Source organism: Falco naumanni, chromosome 8 (assembly GCF_017639655.2).
Source record: "Falco naumanni isolate bFalNau1 chromosome 8, bFalNau1.pat, whole genome shotgun sequence".
Classification (NCBI taxonomy): domain Eukaryota; kingdom Metazoa; phylum Chordata; class Aves; order Falconiformes; family Falconidae; genus Falco; species Falco naumanni.
The window spans coordinates 14699628-14711826 of NC_054061.1; positions in this window are offsets into that span (position 1 = coordinate 14699628).

Sequence of the window (12199 nt, forward strand, 5' to 3'; positions counted from 1 at the left end):
CCACAAATAAGGCAGGCTACAAGAGTGCGTCATACCCTGTTTCAGTTAGTCTGTCTCCGTGTGTACCTGTAGGTGAGGGGTGGTGAGCCTTGCTGACACGCAGGACTGCTGTCAGGGGGAAGGTGTTGGTGCCCCTGTGCGAGGCTGGGTGTTCGTGGCGCTTGGCACAAAGAACCCCTTCCCTCTGCCCAGCAGCCTCACCCTCTCTGCCTTCTTCTGCGGCTGCTCTCTGCCCACCCTGAGGTGTTAGTCTGGTTAAACAGAGATGCAAGAGGAAAAGAGGGGAAGCTCAACCAGCTCAGTCACTGCCTCGTGACTCGCCAGCACACCTGGGGGAAAAGGGAAGGAGCTTCGCAAGTCTGAGTGTTTTTTTGGATTGCAACTGCTGTGAACATATACATGTGTAGAAGCATTAGGAGAGTGATGCAAAGCAGAATGTAAAATTTTCCTTGCAAAAATAGAAGGACACAATTTCACGTGTTCAGTTTTTTGAGGGTGTGATGATGTTTTCCAGCACTGGAGCTGGTCATCTCCAGCAGAGAGCTGGTAAGGGTCCCCCGGGGGTGTGAAGGGAGATAAGCTACAGCTAAGCAGTTAGTGCCTTTACATCGAGACAAGACCATGCTTTTGTGGGCGTGTCTGTATATTGCTCCATAGAATGAAACCTCAAGGTACACCTTGAGCCCCTGAAACTACCAAAGGAAAAGAAAGTAAATAGCAAGTGAGGCACACTGTCCCTATAGCAGTTCGGCACTCAGAGTTGTATTCCTGAGCCTAGTTGCTGAGCAGCTAATTATGCAGTAACTGTACTTTTTCTGTCCGTTATAGTCACTTTTATGGACTTTGTGTCTGTGGAGTCTCTACCGTGGGATGCTAAAAGACAGCCTTTGCTTTGATACATAAATACATGCTTGGCAAAAGTGATGTGCAAAGCTATGACTGTATTCAGAGTACATGAACAATACGGAACTTGACATTGTCCTAGAACTGAGGCATTATGTTTTAATAGTGCGATTGATATAACTGATTGAAAATTTACTGAAAAATGAGACAGAATATCCATTACTTAACATCTCACAATCAAAATGGGCATATTTCAAAAGATAGAAGATAGCTGGAATAGACATTACAAGCTCACTTCAGGAATAAATTGCTAAAAACCTATGGTTGTCAGTATGCAGGAGGTCAAACTAGATGATGATAATGGTCCATTTTAGTTCCTAAAAATCGGCGGATCTAATAATTTCACCAGAAATGCTGGCTCTGACTGTCATTTGCACTGTGACCTCTTCATATCCATCTGGAAGTGTTAAGTGGCCTCAAAGTAGATGCAAGATCTACTGATTTTGTCTCCTTTCTTCACTAGAAGGACAGTAAAAGGTGTTATGTGTAAATAGGACTGAAAACTTAATTTGAAACTTGTCTGCAAGTTTTTGGGGGTGGGAGGAGCGAGCCCATTTCTACCCTAGTTCCTCATTTATAAGACTATATTCTCAGGTTCTACACTGAAAATAATTTATTCTATGCTGAATGTAAAAGAAAAGTCACTCATGCATTTTTTTCATTGTTTTTATTCAGACACAATGTTTTTGACCTAAAGATGAACCAGATTTTAATCTTTTGTGGCATTTTTTCACCTTGAATCTTTTCCTGTATTCTTTGAAATATTCATACTTGTATGAGAAGCCAAATTTTTCAAGGTGATCTTAGGTGAATAGGATTAAACAACTCAGGTCAAACTACTTACTTAATCACTGTATATTCTTCATGCAATTGACAAGAAATTATATTTCATACAGCATTCTTTATAGTCTCAAGTTTTAGTATTCTGAGAGAAGAAAAATGAAAGGCAAATATCATGACCTTTTGTATCTCAATGACCTGAAACTGGAGATGGGTTGCAATTTAAATACAGAATTCAATCCCACCTTTACAGTATCTGTAGGCACTTGTAAAATATGTCTGGGACATTCAGAATGGAAAAGATATAATGTAATATCCTTCCAGGGAGAAGAGCTCTGAAAATTGCCATTTTCCCTTCACACATTAAGGAACTTACTGATTAAAATTCATGAACTTGATTAAGAGAAAGTCATAATTTCTCCCAGAAGCAAAGCTGTTTTCCCTTTTAATTGTTTTATTTGTTTCTAGTGCAGAAGAGATGACTCATGTTTCGGTTTTATGCCAGAAAAAAAAATGTCATTTTTTTACTGTTTTCCTATGCAAAAATGTTTCACTTTATTAAATTATCATCTGTTAATGACACGGCTATGCAATTTCTCCTCAGTATTCTTTAGTGGAATGAATTCTGACAGTTAAACATCAGAATTTAATCTAAGCACATACTCGAGTGTCACTAGGCAAAAAATTAGACCTTAGCAAAGGTGTGCTTTTTCTCAGTCTGAGCATGTGCTCAGCCGCAAGGAAATCAAAAAAGGAGAATTATACCTGTAGCACAGACAGGAAGTTTTAGGAACTGATGGACTTGAAAGGTAGATCTCTTTCACCCTGAAAATATACTAACAAAGACTTTTCTTGGGTGTACAGTGTGGGCCTAACAGGGCAGTGAATGTGGTGGAGAATACCTGGCCATTCCCTGCAGTGGAAGCACACAGGGCACAGGAGCACCAGCAGATGCCTGGCCTTGCCATGTTTAACCTCTGATAATCGCATCTCGAGGATTCCTGCAGCTCCAGCAGCAAAATATGAAGATTCCTCACCACGCTTGTTTTGCAGCTGAGGGATAAGATCTTAAAATCTGACCGTTGCCTTGAACTGTTTCATATTCAGAAGTACCTATCTTGAGTACCCTTCAAGGGGACTAGATTTTTGGAAATTACTGAGCACCTGCATTTTAAAAGTCAGGCTTCACTGGAATTTCTTAGCATAGGGGTTCAAGTTCATTATTCACATCAAAATCCTGACTGAAGGCAGTATTATTTTATCCTCTATATTGGATAGGAAAAAGGATGGTCTAACTGACCAGCAGGAGTGTAATGTAGCTGTGACAACACAGGCCTGCATTAGGGGGTCTCAAGTGATGCAGGTGATCCAGACAGGTCCAGACCTGGGTTTTAGCTCCTCATTCAAAGATGCAACAAAACTGTGACAGGCAGTCACAGAAACGTAGCACTGCGGTTATTCTCTCCTTTCCATCTGGTGCCAGACAGATTCTTAGTTAGTGGTTTGTACCAGCTGTGCTTACACAATTCTGCCCACAAGGAAATGAGAAAATGTTTCATGATTTTTCTGACCGGCATGGAACAAAGGCAAACATCTGGACTGCTGTAGCAACAAGATGGACAAAGGGAAACCTGCTGGTGGTGTTTCTAAGAAGGCAAGAAGTAGATTTCATGACAACAAACATACCAAATGTATGCCATGCTATGCTAGCTTGGAAACAGTATCTAAATTGGACTTCTGTGTTTGGCGTCATGACTGACAGCTACAAATGTAAGCCAGTGATGGATATGTGTATCTTAGAGAAGAATTAATTGTGTTGAAGGTATTAAAAGATGTTCTTGACATTTGCTTCTCTAATACTCCATTGTCTTCATAAGATAGGTGAGGGCTCTGTACCAACAAAGTCATAAGAAAAGTATATTTATGCGTAAGCTTTCAGTGAGTTTTTTTCAAGTACAAGGGACCTGCATATCCAGTGCCAGGGAGGTAAAAGTTCTCCAAGTGAACACAGGTATTTTTTTGTAAGATTCCTAGACCTCATCAGTGCCTAACCTGTATATTAGTAATAGTATTTTTTTGAAAAACCAGACAGAAAATGCCAGAGTTAAAAATGGGATCTGTAACAGTATTCTGTGATTTTTGTTGTGTGCTTACCAGTAGTACTCACCTGCACGAAATCCCAGGAATAACCATAAAAACACAAGTGTAGGGTGTGAGAATAGAAGAAGAGGCTGGCTGGTCATCTTTGACTTACGGATTTCTCTGACAATATTTGTTGCCTCTAAGGCAGTTTGTCTTCAATGTTCTCTTACAGTTATTTCCTAGTTTCTATTTCCTCATAGTATTTGATATTATTTATAAAGCTCCAGCTGTCAGGATGATACAGTTTTGCAGGAGCCAGCTTTCATATTTTAAAGTGCATTTTTTTGCTTGTCGTTGTTCCAAAGAGAAGTTGAAAACATGAATGGTAATTACCAAAAAAAAAAAAAAAAAGCAAAAGAATGAATACCATATCCATTATTTTGGAAACAAGATCTTAAGATCTTTAAGAGCTTGCTCATAATTTGGAGGGAGGGGGAGAATTTTTGGAGTTACTATGTTTCTTTGAAGGGGAGAGCAGTGTCTTTCAGCAGGACTGTATCACAAACATTTATAGGACCGGCGAGACCCGTATCTCTTTTACAACACCGACTGTTAAGGAACAGTAATTGGGTGTGGCAAATTAAGGAAAACAAAAGGAAAGCCAAAGCATAATCAAGTCCTAAAGAAGGTATAATGCTATATATGTACATGCTTATACAATAGAATTGAGCATGAACTTTAGTAGTTTTATTAAGAAAAATATAGATTGAGAAACAATTATGAATTGTTGAAGAAAACATTTGCTTCTGTCTCAGTTTACCTTTCTAACAGCACCCAGGGTCTGAGCAGGGGAAGGCCAAGGAAAATGATGCAATCGAGTAGAACACTTTTCTTAAAAGTTCTGTTGTTTTTAAGAAGCTGGGATTTCCCCCACGCCCTGTTTTTCTTTAGACCTTTCAACAGATTACCATTTTTCTTACTGTAAATAGAAGAGCTCATAGGAAAAAATTGCTAATAGCCTGTAACATTTTTGCAAAAATTGATATTCAATGTTATTAAAATTTTGTGTGTTTTTTGTCTTTTCCTAGTTTTTCATCAAGCTCTTTTCACAAAATGAGACAGCGATTGGAAAATGTTTTGAGATTCTGTAATTAAAAACAATTGTTCTAGAAGTATTAGATCTTTAAAGAAAAAGGAGCTTACCTGATATGTAAAGAAAGGCCAGCATAAATAATACAGTGAAAAGGAAAGATTGAATAAATTGTTCCTATGCTTCCTTCCTTTAAATTGAATTATTCATTATTTCCTTTAAACACTCATAGAAGATAACCCTCTCCTTTTTTAAAAAACAACTTAAGACCCCCACTGAAGTTGTACATTAAACAAAAATAAACCCATGCCTAGGAAGCATCCACAGATTCTGACTAATTAGCATACTTTGAGAGTTACCTGTTTTGTGACTTCTCTGGGTTTATATCTGAAATCAAAATCAGATGCCATTTCCCAGCTGAAGTGCAACCTTATCATTGTAATTCCTTGCATGTTTTTAGATGATGTCTTTTTATCATATTCTTTTTTGGAAATGGAGATACTACAGTCTGGTCATATTTTAGGTTCACTCATGTCTGTATCAACTGGCATTAACTTAAAATTGTTAGGGTAGGAAAATACAAAATAAGTGAATTGAAAACATTAGCCTCACAAAAGCATAGATCTGGGATGCTGGGTAAAGGAGGAGCAGTGTTACAGAAAGGCTGCTTCTAGGAGGGAGATGGGCGAATGGCATTTGCCTCTCTGTGAATATAAACTCTTACTTTTGACAGCTTGGTAGACCAGTAGTAATATGTGAAGGATGTGGCTCAGGGTAGAGTAAACTTCTTTTCTGTATAGAGTAGTTGCTTATGAAAGAATGAGTCTGTCTGCACCAGTGTTAATTAACTTCTGTAAACAGGTGAAACCGGTTGCTTAACTCAGAGGACAGCCAGAAATGCTGCTAACCCAGAAACTTTTGCAGAACTTTGTTTTATGGGCCTTTTGCCTGTGATCTCTGCAAATTCTGTCATTTGGAAAAATCTCTCTACAGCTTCCAGTTTGCTCATCTCCCTGTCTTGCTGTTTCTTGCAGGATGTTGTTTTCTGGCAGGAACTGGGTGCAGAGAGTGAGGCAATATTTAGGGCGAGTGAGGCTGATGTCCTGGAGGGCTTATAGTAGCACAGCATCTAATGGATTTTCCACAGAAACCCAAGAAAGGATGGATTGTAGTGATACATCTTTCTGATAAAACATTTTCCATGTGATTTTCCTGTACTCAAGGTAGATGATCTGGGGTCTTCTAGGGCTGGGAGTGGATATGAGCACCACACTGGAGTGTCCTGTCTTTGTGGCATAATTTTCCTTGACCTCGGTGCTACTAGACTCTGAAGCTTTTATAGCAGGGAAACCCGGAGCTCTTTTAAGATTGAATCTCACTGGTGTTTGTAAAAAAGAAGTGACATTTCACATTACAGGCAGATGGAAGAAATATTTATTTGGCATGTTGATTTCAAGTAAATGATGAATGCTGTAGACTACTCACTGGATTGGAATGTTGGAGTAAAGCTCCAGGGAACATGGAATTATCTGGCCGGTGAGGCAATAAAAAGGGCATAAATAATTGATTTATCATATGGTTGTGCAAATTTTTCCAAGGTTTTCACATCCACATACCAAGATATGTGTTTATTATCATATATGGTATTTCACATAGGTACAGTTAATGAATACACATGTATACCCAAAAGCTCATACACAAATCACCATAAATGTATTGCAGAAAGCAAGCAAGCATACTATTAAAATGTTAGTGATAATATAGCACTATATATATAAGTTTCTTGTGGGGAAGGGGACTGGGGAAGGCAAGTAGGGTGGAGGAAGTGTTCCCAGGTCATGGGTCTTGAAATGGGAAATTAAAAGCTTTCCCTGGTTTACAGTGGGCTGTGACTGTTTTCTTTCCATCTGAAGAAAAATTATTTTTGTGTCATCAATATTCGACCTTCACAGTGGTTATTGAAAGAAACTTCATTTGCATCTTTAGATAATCATCCCTCTATTTTTTTCACCAAGGAAACAGCTGCTGCCTTGTCCATTGTGCAGAGGAAAACATATTTCATCTCTATTTATGTTCAGAGAATGTCTTGTACAATATTTTGGTGTCTTAATTTATGGCCTATAGTAATAACAGACATCATTTTAATGAACTAATCAAATTTATTTCATTATTATTATTATTACGACTACTACTATTATTATTATTATTATTATTATCGTCATCATCATCACCACCATAATCACCATAGGGGAAATTTTAAGTATTAGGAATCAAGAATTGAATTATTGCAACTCTAATTCATGGTGTGCTAATATTTCCCCTGTAAGCCCCAGTTGTATGGTGTTAATAGTGGAATTATTTCAATGCATAATTGAGAACAGATTTCTGGCTTTTTAATATTTTTGAAATTTTTTAAATTCTTCACCCTTTTTGAAAAATATGGTGGGTTGAATGTTGAGGGGAAAAAATACAGTTCCTTGCTTTGTATTATTAAGATTAAATCTGCTTGCTTGTTTTCTGAAGACGTTTAGGCCCAGCTTTTCCTTTGAATGGAAGAGGAGTTGTACTACTGCGTTTTGTGGGCAGTAGGTACTCACACGTGCTTGTGGCATGTATCTTATGTATAGCTGTGCCTAGGTTTGTTTTATTATTGCCATAATCTTAGAATTGATTGTGCTGTACAAGAATTCCTTGTCACTTGTACTTTTCTCATATTGTAGAAGTCAAGTAGAATAAATAAAGGTGAGACAAAATGTAAAAATCAGGATAGTTAAAGGCTCAAAAAAGGCAATATTGGAAGTCAAAGAAGTGTTAAAAACCATAATACAAAGCAATCAGCTGAAGTGGAACCATAAATGAGAAAGGGGTGCCTATGAGAAGAGTAGAGTCATGCCTGAAAACGTAAACTTTGGTTCTGCGTTTCTCCTATTGTGACTCTGCAAAACCATCCAGACACAGCTGATTCTAATCCGTGGAAGGCTTTAACCTTATAATTCAAAGTAGATGAAAGATATCTATAGCAAAAAGAAAAAAAGAAACCTTGGTACCTTTTAATGAAAGATACAATAACATTAATAATTAGTTGAGTTGAACCACTCAGAAGTTACCAAATGAAGGCAGAACCTGCTCTGCTCCAGTAAAGAAAACTAATGCTACTGCAGTGGAACTCTTAATCTTAGAAGAGCTGTTTCCTTATGAGCATGTGAAGACAAAGAATCTCATCATAAGCACATGAACTGGCTGTTTAGGTGCTCACGAACAGATTCAGGGCTCCACAGTGCTTAGTGCTCCCTTTTCAATTATTGTAATGGTCTGAGTTTAATTACTAAATACTATAAGAAATCCCTAAAATATTTTTTTAATTAATTCCCTAATCTTCTCTTTCAAATACTGGCATTTGCTAAAAACAGGGGGGAAAAATGTTTTCTAAAATTATATCACAGCTAAGTCTAAAGTGTTAGATGCTCACCTGAATGGAATTTTTACTCAGCATTCTTTCCTTCCATTTTTACAGTTGAACATTTGCAACATAGTTTTAAAAATATTTTTTTCTTTTAGATAAAATTATGTACACCACCATAATCTGCATAAGTCCAGTGCTTTTAAAAGGCATCGTATTTAGGGCTTTTTGGACACTTGTTTTTACTCTACAAGTGCTTGGCATCTGATCTGTTTCATTCAGTAGAAATATCCAGGATTTCCAGGCGTACAGCAGTGCAGTAGCTCAAACCAGCTTGCTGGATGTCTCCAAATCCCAGACAAATGTTAAGCATTTTTAAATTGCACTACCCATGTTAATATTCTGAGCGGAAATTGGAGACATGCCAAGGGAAAGAGCTGCAAAACCTCTTAACATACTTAAAAAAGAGGGTTTTTTCCCCTTTATAGTAATGGAATTCAAGAAAGGACAGGCTATTGATACTCTCCATACTATGGACTATTTTTTATAGACACCAAAACAGTTCAGATAGATGGCATTTTTCTGTGTGTATGCTTCTAAGAGCCCATAACCATTGCAGCAGGAGCATTCTCAGATCCTTAAGCCATGTCTGGTTGTTTCTGATCCATGGTTGTACCGTCATTTGGAAACAGTGGTATGCCAAATGCTACCTTACTGCTCTCCTTTTTAAGACCCTCTCCTATTTAAGAAGACCTTGGTGCCTGGCTTTATTTGAGGTTTTAAAAAAATCAGGTTTTTGACTGGTGTGTGCAGTGGACAGGTCCTTCCCAGCAAGATTCAGGGATACTAGAACTCTTAAGAAGGTGATTTTTTCGGGTATAATCTGGATCTTGGTTTAAGGAGATGACTCGTTCTGCACTTTGAGGACAAATTTGCCAAGTCCTCAAACTAAGCATGAGCTTTCAATAAGCTCTGGCTCACTGTGAAATAATTATACTTACCATTTGGAAAATAATTGTGCCATGCAGTGGTGTATAGCTTTCTGATTTCATGAGATTAATTGTTTGTGAGGAGAATTCTGGTATTTTGCCGTATCAGATTATCCATAAGTGTCATGTCTGAAGTCATGCCATATGTATGACGTCTGTGATGGTCATTCCCATGTCTTTCACGTATCTACATGTGGACAGTTACTACTGGGATTTGGAAGTAAATATTAGCTCTTGTGTGAATAACTTTTAAATGTGTATGTACTACTCACTTTTTTCCATTTTCTTCTACATATCTTTGCAGCCTTGTAGCCTTGTTTTGTTGTTTTATGTGTATAGCTGGATCTCTCTTTGCTCTGTTTTTCATTAAATGGATATAAATTTGCTTTTACAAGTTTAAAAAAAACTAGAGAAAATTGAGTCAGGAAAGAACCTGAATACAGATGTCTCAATAAATGAAACATCTTCCTCTAAGTCAGGAAGAACATACAGTGATTTTTCAGAACCCGTTTTTACAGTCTTTCAATGTGCATACTGAGGTCTCTGAAACAGGGATGATCTAGCTGGATGTTTTGTGTATGTGTCAAACGGAATGGGACTGTGACCCTAGGATCAGTTTTGCCAGTAACAGGAATGGAAATGATGATGATGATAATTAGGTTATTTCCTTGTGTTAACACAGTTTTGCAAATCCTATTGAGACACTCTGGTTAGATGTCAGAATACGTAAAAGGAGGCACTGTGAGAATATGTTCAGACTGACATTAAAGAAGCTGGGAACCTGAGAACAAGGGAATGATGAAAACCTTACTTTGCAAGCAATGGAAGGAGTAGAAAATTCACAGAAATTGGGTGTAGCACTTGATTCCTCAAGAACTTTTAAAAATGCACCTGATGAACAAGCATTGTATCTTTGGGCAGGCTGTGAGGGCAAGCCCAAATCAGAGAACGGCAGGGGAGGGAATGCTCTGGAGAAAATGACTCTAGCTGAAGGCTAAGACAGCACAAGTTGGGCTCATTCACTGCTACTAAGAGAAGCAGTCAATGGCATATGAGTTTGAGGGGAAAGCAACAGTGAGACCTGTTTTAGATACCAGGGATCCATATTTTAGATTGATTGAGGTGAAATTTATGTGATGTTGAGGAAAAGTTATTTGAAAGATTAATTACTTTAATTTTGCCCCAGCTCTACCCCTCTTGTGCACGAGAAAATAATTTCTTATATTTCTTATAGTTTCTTATCTCTGATTTTAGTTTAACAGGACAGGTGATTTTTTACTTAGTCTAAGATGCATGATATGAACCATGTTCTTTTGTCCCTGAAATCAATAATGCTGATGTTGAAACCTGTCGTGGTTTACCCAGGCAGGTAGCTAAACACCACACAGCCACTTGCCCACTCCCCCCTGGCCCTGGTGGGATGGGGAAAATAATTGGGGAAAAAAGAGTGAAATTCATGGGTTGAGATAAAGACACTTTAATAGGGCAGAAACAGAATGGATAATAACAATAATAAGAATAAGGATACAGAAATCAAGTGATGCACAATGCAATTGCTCACCACCTGCTGAGTGATGCCCAGCCAGTCCCTGAGCAGCGGCCCCCAGCCAGCTTTCCCCTAGTTTACTGCTGAGCATAATGTCATATGGTCTGGGATGTCCCTTTGGTCAGTCAGGGTCAGCTGTCCCGGCTGTGCCCCCTCCCAGCTCCTTGTGCCCCACAGCCTCCTCACTGGTGGAGTGGGGTGGGGTGAGAAGCTGAAAAGTCCTTGACTGGGTAAGTGCTGTTCAGCAACAAACAAAACATCAGTGTGTTATCAGCGTTGTTCTCACCCTAAATCCAGAACAGAGCACTGCACCAACTAATGTGAAGAAAGCTAACTCTATCCCACCTGAAACCAGGAGAAAAACAAGCAAAAGGACCTTCAGATTCTTGCCTTGCTTTTCTGTTTCAATCATATGGTTTGTAAAGGCTTATCTTGCCTTTTCCTAAATTATGAATCAAAGGACAGTGGAAAAAGATGAGTGCTTTGGCAGTGTGTGTAAGATTAAGATAAACAGTGATAAGATTGATGATTCATATAACAACTCATTTATTTGTGTTTGGATATGAAGACTCTCTTCTGATGGAAAAATCTCTAAACTAGGTTGGTAAACTGATGATAAAATCCTAAAATAATGTAAAACCCATTGCAAAGTTGCAGCATCTCAAAACTGACTGTAAAGAAGCCTTTTTATGTGCAATTTCACTATCATTCAATAGATAAGTAGAACATATTTGATTCAGTTGTGCCATTTTCAAATTGTGTAATCTGACAAACAGTACAGAATACATAATTAGATCATACCACTGTATTTATGATAATGAATGCTACATTCACAATACTTGAAGCCTCACATTAAGCAGATATTTAATTTTTTATAGCTGTTTTTGACAGGTAACATTTTTTATCCAGAACATAAATCTGTCAGGAATTCTATTTGTACTAAAGGCTTACATGTAGGATATATTACAATTTTTATTTTTAACTGGCAAATTTGTACAAGCATTTTGTTTTCCAAGCAAAGTAGCTTTGAAGAAATCCTTTGTAATTACCATTTCTTTACCATATGACCTCATTAACAGCATAAAGCCGGCTTTAAAACACTTAAAATGATGGTATTTATCAAAATGTTATATATTCCACAAATAAAAGCTTTCTAATAACAAAGAAACACCCACTTGGTAATAGTTGCTGGCAAGCAGTAAAATATGGAGCAAAAAAGCCAAAAATTGTGAGTTGAGATCAATTTTGAACTGAATCTGGTGGATGAAAGTGCCTGTGTGTATTTTTGTTCAGATCAATTTTACTAGGTAGCAAAGAAGTAGAAAATAAGTCATGGGGAAGAGGAATAAAAACGTGAGAAAGCCTGAACACAGTGCTAAGTTTCCTATCTAAATGTAAAACTGAGGGTT